Source organism: Candoia aspera, chromosome 2, assembly GCF_035149785.1.
Source record: "Candoia aspera isolate rCanAsp1 chromosome 2, rCanAsp1.hap2, whole genome shotgun sequence".
In the NCBI taxonomy this organism is placed as follows: Eukaryota; Metazoa; Chordata; class Lepidosauria; order Squamata; family Boidae; genus Candoia; species Candoia aspera.
Genome location: NC_086154.1, coordinates 184,449,990 through 184,462,227, shown reverse-complemented (window position 1 = coordinate 184,462,227; position 12,238 = coordinate 184,449,990).

Here is a 12,238-nt window from a genome sequence, read left to right as displayed (position 1 = left end):
GTGAAAAGCTATTACCACTACAGGAAAACTCATCTGAATCTACTTTCAAACAATTATAATGGTAGAAGCTAGTGGTGGATTTTACTTGCATGGAGAATAAATAGCCAGACAGATGTGGAATCCCACTATCCCAACCAAAATACCACATTTAGAGGTGTCCTGGAGCCATTCAAAATGCTACATGAAGAAATTAGGAATGACTCAAAAGATCATGCAATTTCTTTACAAACTATCTAGCAGCCATATTCAGTCCATTTTTGATAGATGGGGCATACAGAAGTTGGAGATGCGAAAGAAAATTTACAAGCAGTAATTGCAACAAGGACAATACTAGTCATTTCTTTAAGGACCCACAATTATTTGACACAAAAACCTGGAATGTGCAAAAGGCACTTCTTACCTTCTTGAACACATAACTCAAAGTTTTTAATTAGGGAAAATGGGATCAACATTTTCATTTCTAATTCAACATAAAATCCAGAATTGTTTACTGAATCTAGAAAAATCCCATTTTTAAAAAACTAATTAATTAAATTAGTACTCCACCTGGAGATTTTAAGTAGCAACACTACTGAAGGAGGAGTCTGGCTTGAGAAATTGTTGGAGAATTTATCCTTTCTCTGAAGATCTCTAGACGACTTGTCCTTCCAATTTCCCTGCCTACATCTTTGTCTCAAATTTCCCTGCCCACATCTTTGTCTCAAAAGGTCTCTTGTGCTATGCTCTAGCAAAAAGAAGATAAGAATTTCTCCACCAGATTAGCTCCATCAGTCCAGTGTGTTGCCTCACAGAGAATGCATGTTTAGATGGATGTTTAGCCCACCAGCTGTACAGAGACAAATTCCTTTACATTTACCCCAGCATGTGGGGGGAAAAAAACATCAGAACAATGAAATGGTAAATCAATGCTGCCAAGAAAAATGCATGGATTCAGTCACCAGGAGTTCAGCTCAATATAAGGCTATATTTACTTCTTTAGTTAGCAGAGAGATGCTGCCACTGAGTTGTTTCTCTATTGTTATTGTGCTTAATAATCACTACTGAGACACCTATTCTTCATGATGTTGACTTCTCCTTTATAAAGATGATCTAAACAGGTCCACTGCACACAACACTGCTGAAGTATTTGGATGCAAAGAAGAGATAAATCTTAATGACTCATCACTTCCACAATAGATGGCTTGTTATGATGATATGATGGCACGTTTGGGGAATTTAATCAGTGTGTTCTCTCACCTCTCTTTAAAGCAAAAGACTGTCAGTCTCCAATAAATGTCAACAGTTTACAGTGTCGCAAATTCAACAGTGTGCAATCATTCTTTCATCTAAAAGCCATGGTTCAGAAAGGCTGAGCAGAGGTAAAAGATAAAAACTTTCACACATTTCAGGAATCAGGGCTGTCTGTCAAACTTAAGGATGCAACAGAAAATTGTACATAGAGCCATTTTCCATAGCCAATGTGGTGTAGTGGTTAGTGTGTTGGCTTAGGACTGAGACACCCGAGGTTCACGTCTACCCTCAATAACAGAAGCTCACTGAATGACTTTGAGCCAGTTACTTTCTCTCAGCCCAACCTCCCCCACAGGTTTGTTGTGAGGAAAAAATGGAGGAAGGAGTGCTATGGATGCTACCTTTTGTTCCTAGGGGGAAGGCAGAATACAAATAAAATAAATAAATAAATGCCAGGCCTTACTGTGATGGCTTATTTTCACCAGGATAAACCATATATCATCCAGATGCTTTGAAAAAAGTCAACTGAGGGCCAGATGTTTTCATCAGATGTGAAAATTAATATTCTGGAACTTCTTCTATGAGGCTAGAAATTTGAAAACAATATGCACATCAGAAAGCAAAGACTCCCTGAAGGTATATTCTTTATCTGGTCTGGTTCTGTGCCTATTTCCTTATCCTATGAGTAACTATGAAATTTCCTATTTGCAACTGTTACCTTCCTTCATTCTTAATCTAGATAATGCTATCCCATGACCTTAAAAATTATATTTTGAGAAATTTCCTGAAAAAAAGTTGCTTCCCTTTTTTCTTCTGGGGCTGTTGTGACTTTGGATAGGCAACAATATGACCACATTTAACTAAAAAAGTACTGGTAGCTGGATGGTAGCTAGAATTTATGAATCTGAGCCACCATTGGAGAATTGTATCTGCAAGACTGGCAGAACCTGGAGTCACTGGCTTTTTAGATCTTAATACTGATTAAAGGGTAGGATATGGTTACTCTGCTGGATTGAGAAAAGTATTACATGGCTGCCTGACCACTCTGTTTCCTGTTCTAATGATAATTTGGCTAAAAACCTTGGATGAGGGCATTTCATCATTTGTGAAAATATTTTCCTCACCAGAAGGGTACAGAGCAACTCATGACCTAGAGAAACAATGTCTTCAAAATGCTGCAATTCAAATAAAATCTAACTGGGGGCTGGGGGGACGGGTTACCAGAAAACCAACACAAGATGTCAACCACTTATAGAAAGTCCTGAGTGACATAGAGCAATATAAATACATAATTGTTTATAGGCAGCTTGGCCCATTTTTGATGACAGTTTCTAGAAAAGGTGTGGGAAGACCCAGGATTTGGTTCAAATCCTGAAGAGACTTTTTCCTTTTTTCTCATATCCTTTGGGCATTCTGCTATCTACAGAGAAGGCCTCCTGACTCTTCCTCAGTTAGCACTTCCAAGGAGAAGTTGCCACAGTCAAAATGACTCTCATTCACATACCTGATTCTCCTTTGCTGGTCAAAACTATCATCATGTCTTTATCCCCCCAGTGCAATGTCATTCCTAGTTTTGAAATAGGCCTGGTCAATTTTTGTATGTGAAATGAGAGGTACCATCTTGTTCTTCACTTCAGGCACCAAAGCTATTTGAGTAGCCTTGCACAGAGAGAGAGAGAGAGGGAGGCAGAGAGAAAGATGCTCCACTCTATAGCAAAGTTAGATTTTTTTCCCATTAACCAATAACAAAGGGAATCAAGGGAATCTTAAATAAATCATCTGTCATCGCTGACTGGCAAGATAATGATTTTGTATTAGTAAACAGAGAGACATAAATGATGTGTTGTGAAATAATAACCTAAAATTGTTTAACAGGTAGGTAAAAATGGCACTAATGTCTAATGCAAAAAAGCTAATATGACAGGAAAGTAAATGTTAGCACTGGTGTTTTTGTGAGCAGTTTAAAGAGTTCTTTCTCTCTCCTCCCCCACCCTCCCAGCAACTGGCATGCTGGTTTGATCATATTACAGTTTCTGATTCTAATTAATAGATAAGTATCTGTTGTAACTATTACTACATGTCACTCACCCCACTGCTTAAGACTGGTTGTACTGTTAGACATACACCACGTCTTCACTAGTAATTTGTAGTGTCTTCTAGCATCGTCCAACCATTTTTGTGTTGCTATAATGAGGATAGGCTCCTCCTAACCATGTTTAGGTGGTGTTAGAAGATGTTCCAAAGCGCTAGTGAGCACAAGGCCAGAGTGAGGTGGCTAGCTTAAGTGGAAGATCTGGGGTCTCATGCAACAGCAGTAGATTATTATTTACTTTGTAATTACTTTATTTTACTAACAGGTATGTGGAAGGGTCCTTAATCCCTGATTACATGAAATATTATTGATTTGTCTTTCCCTTGTATCAATAGAGAACCAGTTCATGAATTGAAAATGATCTCATGTCGGTGATCCAAGATTGTAAATCTAGGTTTGCGTTGTCCCTCTGTATGGAGAGGTTGCATCCCTGCCCAGTTTTAGTTTCACTTTGTCACCTCTGCTACTGGAATAAACAACTTGGCTTCAGTGGAAGGGTATGGCTGATTCCTGTTATTAAAGAACCCTATGGAGAAATTCCTTCTACAAAACACGCAACCCAGAAAAATAAAAAAAGCAGAAAACAAATAGGGAAAATGAAGAGAAAACAGATTTACGTGCTATATGAAACTAAGTAAAGGTTTTGAAGTAACACTAGGTTAGTGCTGCATAGAAAATTGATCAAAATCATTATTTAATTTAATTAATTAATTTATTTATGTGTCAAATGTCACCACCGCCCATCTCCCCCAAAGGAGATTATTAAAATTAATTTATGAAAATTAAACCAATATTTAATAACTATTTATGGTAGGCAGCATAATAACAATCATAAATCAAAATAGAGAATTAACAAGAGTTTCTATCTAATCCAAAACGTTTGATCCTTATTTAACAAGTCAGATAAGAGCGAATATATTAAAAAAAATATGTTAAGAAAAATCCAGAATTATAATCAATGAATGGATTCCAGGCTGAATTCAATTCTGTGTCAGGCTTATCTTTGAAATTTGAAGCTATTTTTGAGACTGATGCAAACTCCCACATTTAATTTGCCTTTCTTCTAAAGAAGGAATTATCAGTGATTTCCATTAAGAGGCCTAAAGTATCCTAGCAGCTGTTACCATATTCTACAGAGCCAACTCTGTATACTTTTTAGAAATAGAAGGTTTAGTGATGTTTAACATAAAAACAGCTAGCAAGAAATAGAATTCCACCTTTAAGATTTGTTTTATTGTATAATAAATGATTTTCCAGAATTGTTAAGTTTTACATACTGCCACCAAATATGAAAAAATATCTACATTTCCAACAGTTTTCAGAAAATAAATCAATTAACTATTTTGGCGATCAGCACTGGAGTAATATACCAATGTTTTCTAAACACATTGTCTCTAAATGTGATATCACAGTAAGTTTAATATTTGTTTTCCATTGATATCCCCATTAATGCATATCAATTGTCCTTCTTTGCATCCATTTAACCATAGAGTCTTTAACTTGTTCATCTTCTGAATTGTATTTCAATAACAACTTGCAAATAAGTCCCAAGAGATCTGAGTTATGTATTACATTTTTTTTTCAAATTATGACAAATCTCTAAGTATTCCACCTTATTTTTAAAATTCCACTTGGACTGTGCTGCTTATATGAAGATATTGAAGTCAGTGAGGTATTCTGACCATTCCAGAGAAAAAGTCTCAAAAGAGTTCATTTTTGTGTTATTAAGATTTGCAATGTATACAAATTATTATCTCTCTACTTACTGTTTTTGTATATTCACCTTCATGAAAATAAATGTTTAATGTTGAAGTGAAGAGTGATAAATCAGGAATAACTTTTTTTCCTTGTGTTTATCGCATACTTTTGACACATTATTTATGATAGATTAATCTCTTATAGGTAGTGCATTTCTGTTCATATCCAGCCAAAGATATTTATGCAAACCATCTGGGATTCCTGATCACTCAAGAGAAGTATCCAAGCCATAAAATGATATAATCCAGTCTATAATTCAAGTTGGACAACTGACTTGATTTAAAAGTTGGTGCTGCCAATCCACCTCATTCTCCCATGTGTTAAATCTTTAGCTTAATTTTTGGTCTTTTATTGACCAGATAAAATTAGTTATTTGTCTCTGTTACTCATTTAATATATTATCTTCAAATCTTATTGAAATTGATCTATAACTTCTCATGCCAGCATTCAGGATAAACAAACAATTAAACAAACACAACACTGGAAAATAAAGATTTGATACCTAGTGGGCTTTAGTGAACAGATTCTGCTTTCTCTGATCTGAAGAGAAAGGTCTGGTAAAAAATCATAACTTTCTTTGCTTTTCATTCAAGGATTCTCGGCTGCTGAGACAAATATTGAATATGGTTCCATATTATACATTGTGGAATCTTGTAACAACGGGACGGAGGCTTTGAACCAAATGGAAACAGAAACCCATATGATAAGCTTGCTTGCTTATTTTTTATTTAGAGAGCTTACAAGCCTCTCTGTTCAGAACTGTCTCCAAGTCAGGATGAAAACAACAAAGAAACCCAACCTACCTTTGAGCTCCAAAAACAGCCCCCTTTAGGGTGGGGATGATATAGGGTGGGCCTTTTTTTTTTTGTTGTTCCCTTGGAGCAATTGTTGTCTTTTTATAATGTTTTCCTTCTGTGGAGCTGCCCAGTGTCATTTTGGACACTGCCCTATTTGATTTTTTTTTGAGGAGGATAGAAATTCTTGGAAGAAGGCAGCCACACAGATATTCAGGCCCTGAATCAGTCTCCCCTTCTCCTTCCTTCCTTCCCTCCCTCCCTCTTTTCAATATTTGACACTGAACAATTCAACTTCAAGTTTACATTCTGGCTGCAGTGGTGTAATCTAATGTGCAATATTTTACATTATTTGTGCAAGTAACTTCATTCTTCATTATTTTTTCAAGTAACTGCATCCTGGAGAGATTTGTTCACTCTCAAAGCAGCTGCCCCATCTGTTGCAAGTTGTTTTATCAGAGTGTTCAAGCTGAGTTTTTTGTGTTTCTCATGTGATTCAATCACCAGGCTTTTCAGCTCTGCCATTTTCTTGATGTAAAATATCTAACCTCTGATTTAAATTCTCCATTTTTCAATTACTCACTAAGGTTTTTATCTGCATCCATCTAGACATTCTAAACATTTGTATGGCATGGGAAATTCATTTTTCAAGTGGTGATAAGCTCACCTTGCTTTTCTTTTTCCTCTGATTCTGGATTGGATTCAGCTGAGTTGGTTGTGCTGTGAGATCAATGGCTGCTCTGCTCTTCCTTGAGTAAAACCTTCTGTTTTCTCTGTGTTCTTAATTTTGGACTTGTGTTAAATCAAACACAAGGCATCACTGGCCAATGACAATTAAAAAAACAACAACAGTATAGGAGTTAAGAGATAAAGAGATTTCTGCTAAGCTCAGGAGTGATCCAAGTCACAACTCAACACTTCTCATGCCAGCTGGAAGCTTTCATTTCAATGCTTACTTTGACATATCACTATCATTTCTGTACAATCTCTAAAGTACTCCTTCTAGCCTTTCCTTACTTCCTAAATCATTTAAGAATGTTTATTTTTAATTCTTTTCACTTTGCTGGAGGCTCCTTGTTTTGCCCTCTTCACCCAGTCTCAAAATATGTTATTATTTCCATCAAAATTGCTTGGCATTTTCTCTGCCTTATTTAATTTTTGCTCTCTTAGACTATATTCTTTGTAACTCTTTTTCTCAATATACACACCATACAGTATCTTTCATTCATCCACATCATTTTTGAAGCAATCACTTTTATTCTTTTACCTTATCTGTACCTTCTTTCATTTTATCACTATCAAGCAACCTTTTACATATTTTCCAATAGCATAATTCTGCACATTCCTGGGGCAAGCTGCAACATAATTTTTATTCATTCTGTTCGAAGCAGCTTCCATATTTCCTTACATCCATTTATATTCATCCTGTTTGGGAATTTTCTTTTAATACTTTTTTGTACAGGATTTGTACTTATTCTTGTAATTGTTCTACTTTCACTTTGCTTTCTTTTGCTTTTTTCCTTTTCTTCCAGATCCATTTTCTTCCTAAGGTCCATTTTTGACATTAGCAAATAATGGTCTGTTCAATATTCAGAACTATTTGTTCAATATTCAGAACTCACTCTTTTTCTATTTAGTTATTTATTCAATTTTCTATAGCCTCCCAGAATCACTTGTTGAGATGGGTGGCTATAGAAACTGAATAAATAAATAAATAAAATTTTCATAATATTTTATTATTAAAAAATTAACCATGATTTATACTGATTCTTTTGTCATGCTTCTGTATGAATGGATTTATACTTACAGCATTTACAGTGTGAGGACAGTATTACTCATGAAACTGTCACCATACTCATTCATAATTGGGTCTCAAAATGCCCCAACCACTGCATTATCTCATTCCTACCATTCATTATAATTTTTTTTCCCTGGATCAAGTTCATTCAGAATGTTTTACATTTTTTTCTCAAAACTCATCTCTGTTTCTTCCATTATCACCATTTGCTATAGCATAACATGTCATTATTACAACTTATGGATTCCTACTTTCATAATACCAAAAATAAACTAGATGATACCACTCACTCATTTTGACACACATTTTAGCCTTTTCATTCATAATTAAATCCATACTTTCATTTCTTTGCATGTACTCATTAAATCCATTAAACAAGATTAGAACATATTCTTCCAGATCTATTTTATTCTTCCAGATCTATTTTATTTTTCTCCTTTCTCTTAGATTCACAGACACACAACGTATTTGTTTTCTACTTCTTTTCATACCATTTATTTTTCTTACATGCTCAGTTGAATTTTTCTACCGGTCCTGGTTATGCCAGATGGGCCCATAGACAGGAATGTCTGCCACCCTTCATGGCTTTGGTCATGAATGCTTTCTCATAATATAGAGAAGGTATAAATAGAGTTATCGGCCTTTGCAATACTCCTACTGCTTTTGGAATTCATTGCTAACTGTAAAGGCACATTTTGTCTAGTATGTTGTGAGGCAACCAAAACCCAATTTTATCCGAGCTGGCTTGTTTATCTATGCAAGTTAAGAATGGTGATCTAGAAGTTAGCTTGCAAGGAAAAGTAGTGTTGTCCATATCCCACCTAACAGTCCTCTTTGCAGTGTACTGGTACACATTCAGTGTATTAACACACAGGATTGTTGTTGTTATCGTTATCATCATCATCATCATCATCATCATCATCATCATCATCATCATCCTATTCTAGCCAATGGTAGGGTCTTTCACTATAGATTTGTTGCACAATTCTGTACATATTTAATCAGAAACCAATCACACTGAATTCAGTTGGACTTACTCTGAGATAAATGTCTCTCTTCCCAGAGAATTATACATGTAGCATGGATATAAATATTGCCAGAAAAGAATAGACAAGGGGAAAAGAAAATATTGAATAAGACTTACATATGCTCATATATGTTAGGCATGTTTGTAGACCAACATTTGTCTGTCTGTCTGTCTGCCACCGCCCATCTCCTACCACCAGAGAGACTCTGGGTGGTTTACAACAAAATAGTCAATAAAACAATAAATATACCATCCAGTTACAATATATAAAAATACTCTATATAAAATACCATCACAAATAACTAATAAGTATAGATAAAAATAAAATCCAGATGTCTATGATTCAATTCAGTCCTTGCATTGCAGGAGCAATTTTAGGGCACTAGCCATCCCCAGACATAACGATTCCTCTCCCCGCCCAAGCTGTGTGGTGGAGCCAGGTCTTCAGATTCCTCTGGAAGGCCAGGAGCGAAGGGGCTAACCTCACCTCCGAGGGTAGGATGTTCCAGAGGATGGGAGCTACTGCAGAGAAGGCCTGCTTCCTGGACCCTGCCAGATGGAATTCTCTTACCAACAGGGTCTGCAACATGCCCTCTTTGCATGATCAGGTGGGATGGGTTGATGTAATGGGGAAGAGGCGGTCCCTCAGGAAGCCTGGCCTCATGCCCTGTAGGCTTTAAAGGTGATAACCAACACCTTGAATTGGACCTGGAAGCAAATTGGTATCCAATGCAGCTCACACAGCAGAGGTGTTACATGTGCCCTTCTAAGGGCACCAAAGATAGCCCGTGCGGCTGCATTCTAGACCAGCTGTAGCTTCCAGGTACTCTTCAAGGGTAGCCCCATGTAGAATGCATTGCAATAGTCTATATGGAAGATAACAAGGGCATGAGTGATGATTCGAAGGGCTTCCCGATCCAGGAAGGACTGTAACTGTTGCACAACACAAAGTTGTGCAAAGGCCCTCCTGGCCATGGCTGCCGCCTGGTCTTCGAGCAGGAGCTGTGAGTCCAGGAGGACCCCCAGATTATGCACCGAGTCTGTTTGGGGCAGTGCAACCCCATCCAGAACCAAAGATAACAATTTATTTGTTTCTTTACTAAATATATATCCTGTCTTTCACACAGGATGAACTTAATTCACAGGTTGATAAAAATTTAGAAGGTGGTTTGGAAAACACACAGCCCAAGGTTTTCCATTATCTGCAGAGACCCACCTCCTAACCACTTCATAGGAAGTTCATCAAGAAGAGACAGGGAAACTTTCCATTTGAAGATATTTCAGAGGATGAATTAGTTCTGTTAGAGTAATAATTCAGTTGCTGCAATATTTGTCATTGTAACCTCTTCAACACAATCTTATTAATGAAAGGAACTATGATAATCTTGCTTGGAAGAGTTATATTCAGTTTGGGACAGTGGTTAAAGGCTAACACAGGAACTCAAGCTGGCATACATAATGTTTTCTTCTCCTTTTTTTCCCCCCACATCAACAACTCTGTGAAGAAGGTTGGGCTAAGAAGAGCGACTGGACCAAAGTCCACCTAATGACCTTCTGTGGCTAAGGGTAAATTTGAACCTGGATGTCCCTGGTGCTAGTCCAATCCCTTAACTACTACACTACACTATTGAAATGCTACCATTTAAATAAAATTACAACATAACTCCATTGAGGGAGGACGGCAGTGACCAGGTCACTGATTTTTGTGGCTTCTTGTTCAATATGCTGTTCTCTTGATATTTATTGATAAGCAATATCTAGGTCCATATTTTCCATGTCTTTATGTTTAAAATAGATTTTGACTAGGGAGTGCTCAAATGAGAACATGCCTTCAAAGGACTGTCCTTGGTAAAATATGATATATGGTCACTTAGATCTACGTTAGACCATTGTATATAATGTGATTGACTGACTAAGTGCCATCAAGTCAGTGTTGACTCTTAGCAACCACATAGATAGATCTTCCCAAGATGGTCTATCCCCAGCCTGGTATATTGGCATTGTAGAAGATTAGGCGAGAAGGTATGGTGGGGTGCCATATTTTCCATCTCACATGAACAGGTTAAACGTAGTAGTATCTATTTGTAGTTGGACTTTTCCCATGCAGGAAAAAACTGACACAAGCTGTGAAGATGAATCTTATGCCTAGCATCAGGCTTCTCCCTAATAAGCATACGTGCAAAGACCCAGACATACCCACATAAGGATGTCTGTGGGACTTGGCCCAGAAACAAGCTTATGGTAACACCAAATTAGAGTTAAGATATAAAAGGCAGTCAGAGACACTTTCACCCTTGGAGGGTTCAGTGGAGACCATTTGGAAGGTGCTATACTCCATTGGACCAGCTGGGGTGTTGTCCACTGCTCTGAAGGAAACTCTGGCAGCAGAACAAGCATGCATTTGGGTAATATTTATCTTAGGTTTCTCTTTGTACTTTAAATTTTATAGTGAATACACTTCTATTGCATTACTACATTCCTTGGTTGCGGTTATTGCCCCTGAATCCTAAAAGAACATCTTGGCTCAGATGGCCACTAATGCCAAGACACCTGGTCTCCCACTGTAACTGAGTCCATCCACCTTACTGCTGGTCATTCTTTCATTTTCTTTCCTTCCACTTTTCCCAGCATTATAAACTTCTCAAGGAATGAATGAATGAATGAATGAATACACACACACACACACACACACACAGCCAAGCAATGTGCAAGATAAACAGAGCATAAGACAGGGATGGTGTGTTCATGGTTGTACCTTGCAAGTGCAATGGAAATGTGGAAACGAAGTCACTGGGAACCACACCAAGTGGCAATAATATGTCATTATTATTGACCATCTGAGGGATACTATCCCACACCATTAGAATTTAACAATATAGATTTGACTAGCTTGCCATTGTTAGGGCCAAGGGATGAGAAAACAAATAGGGTGACTGGTAACAGACTCTGGCTCAGTTTTATGAGGCCTATGGAAGAGTGAGAGAAGTGGCCAGTGTCAGGGAGAGGATGATCCAGTGTTACCAATCAGGGCAAACACCTGGGGTGGAACAAGAGTGAACAGGAAGCCAGCATACATTTCAACGGAGCTGCAACCTGATACCTGTCCAAGGCCTCTCCGCTTTCAATCCTCATGATTCTGAACCCTTCATGATTCTCAGTGCTTCTTCCTATTAATTCACTTTAAAAAGGCTTTCCCTTATAAATCTTACCTTAATTACTAGCCATTTTGGCAAACATAAGGAGAGACCTGCCTCGCCCACTAAAAGAGGATGAGGGGGGAGGAGGAGACAAAACAGGTCCTCATGACTGCAAAACAGCCAGATGGTTTTGTTTTGCTTTTTAAAAGAAGTGGTACAGACAGTACAGAACAAACCAAGGAGAGAATGACTAAAAAAAAAATTTAAAGGGGAGGGGGAAAACATGGCTAAGTTTCTTGGGTGTTTGGGATCCTTCCTGGGGCAGTGAGGAAGTTCTTGAAGAAATGCTCCAATGCAACCAGCCTTGTGAATAAAGGGTGAGCAATGATTTTGTGTGAGTAT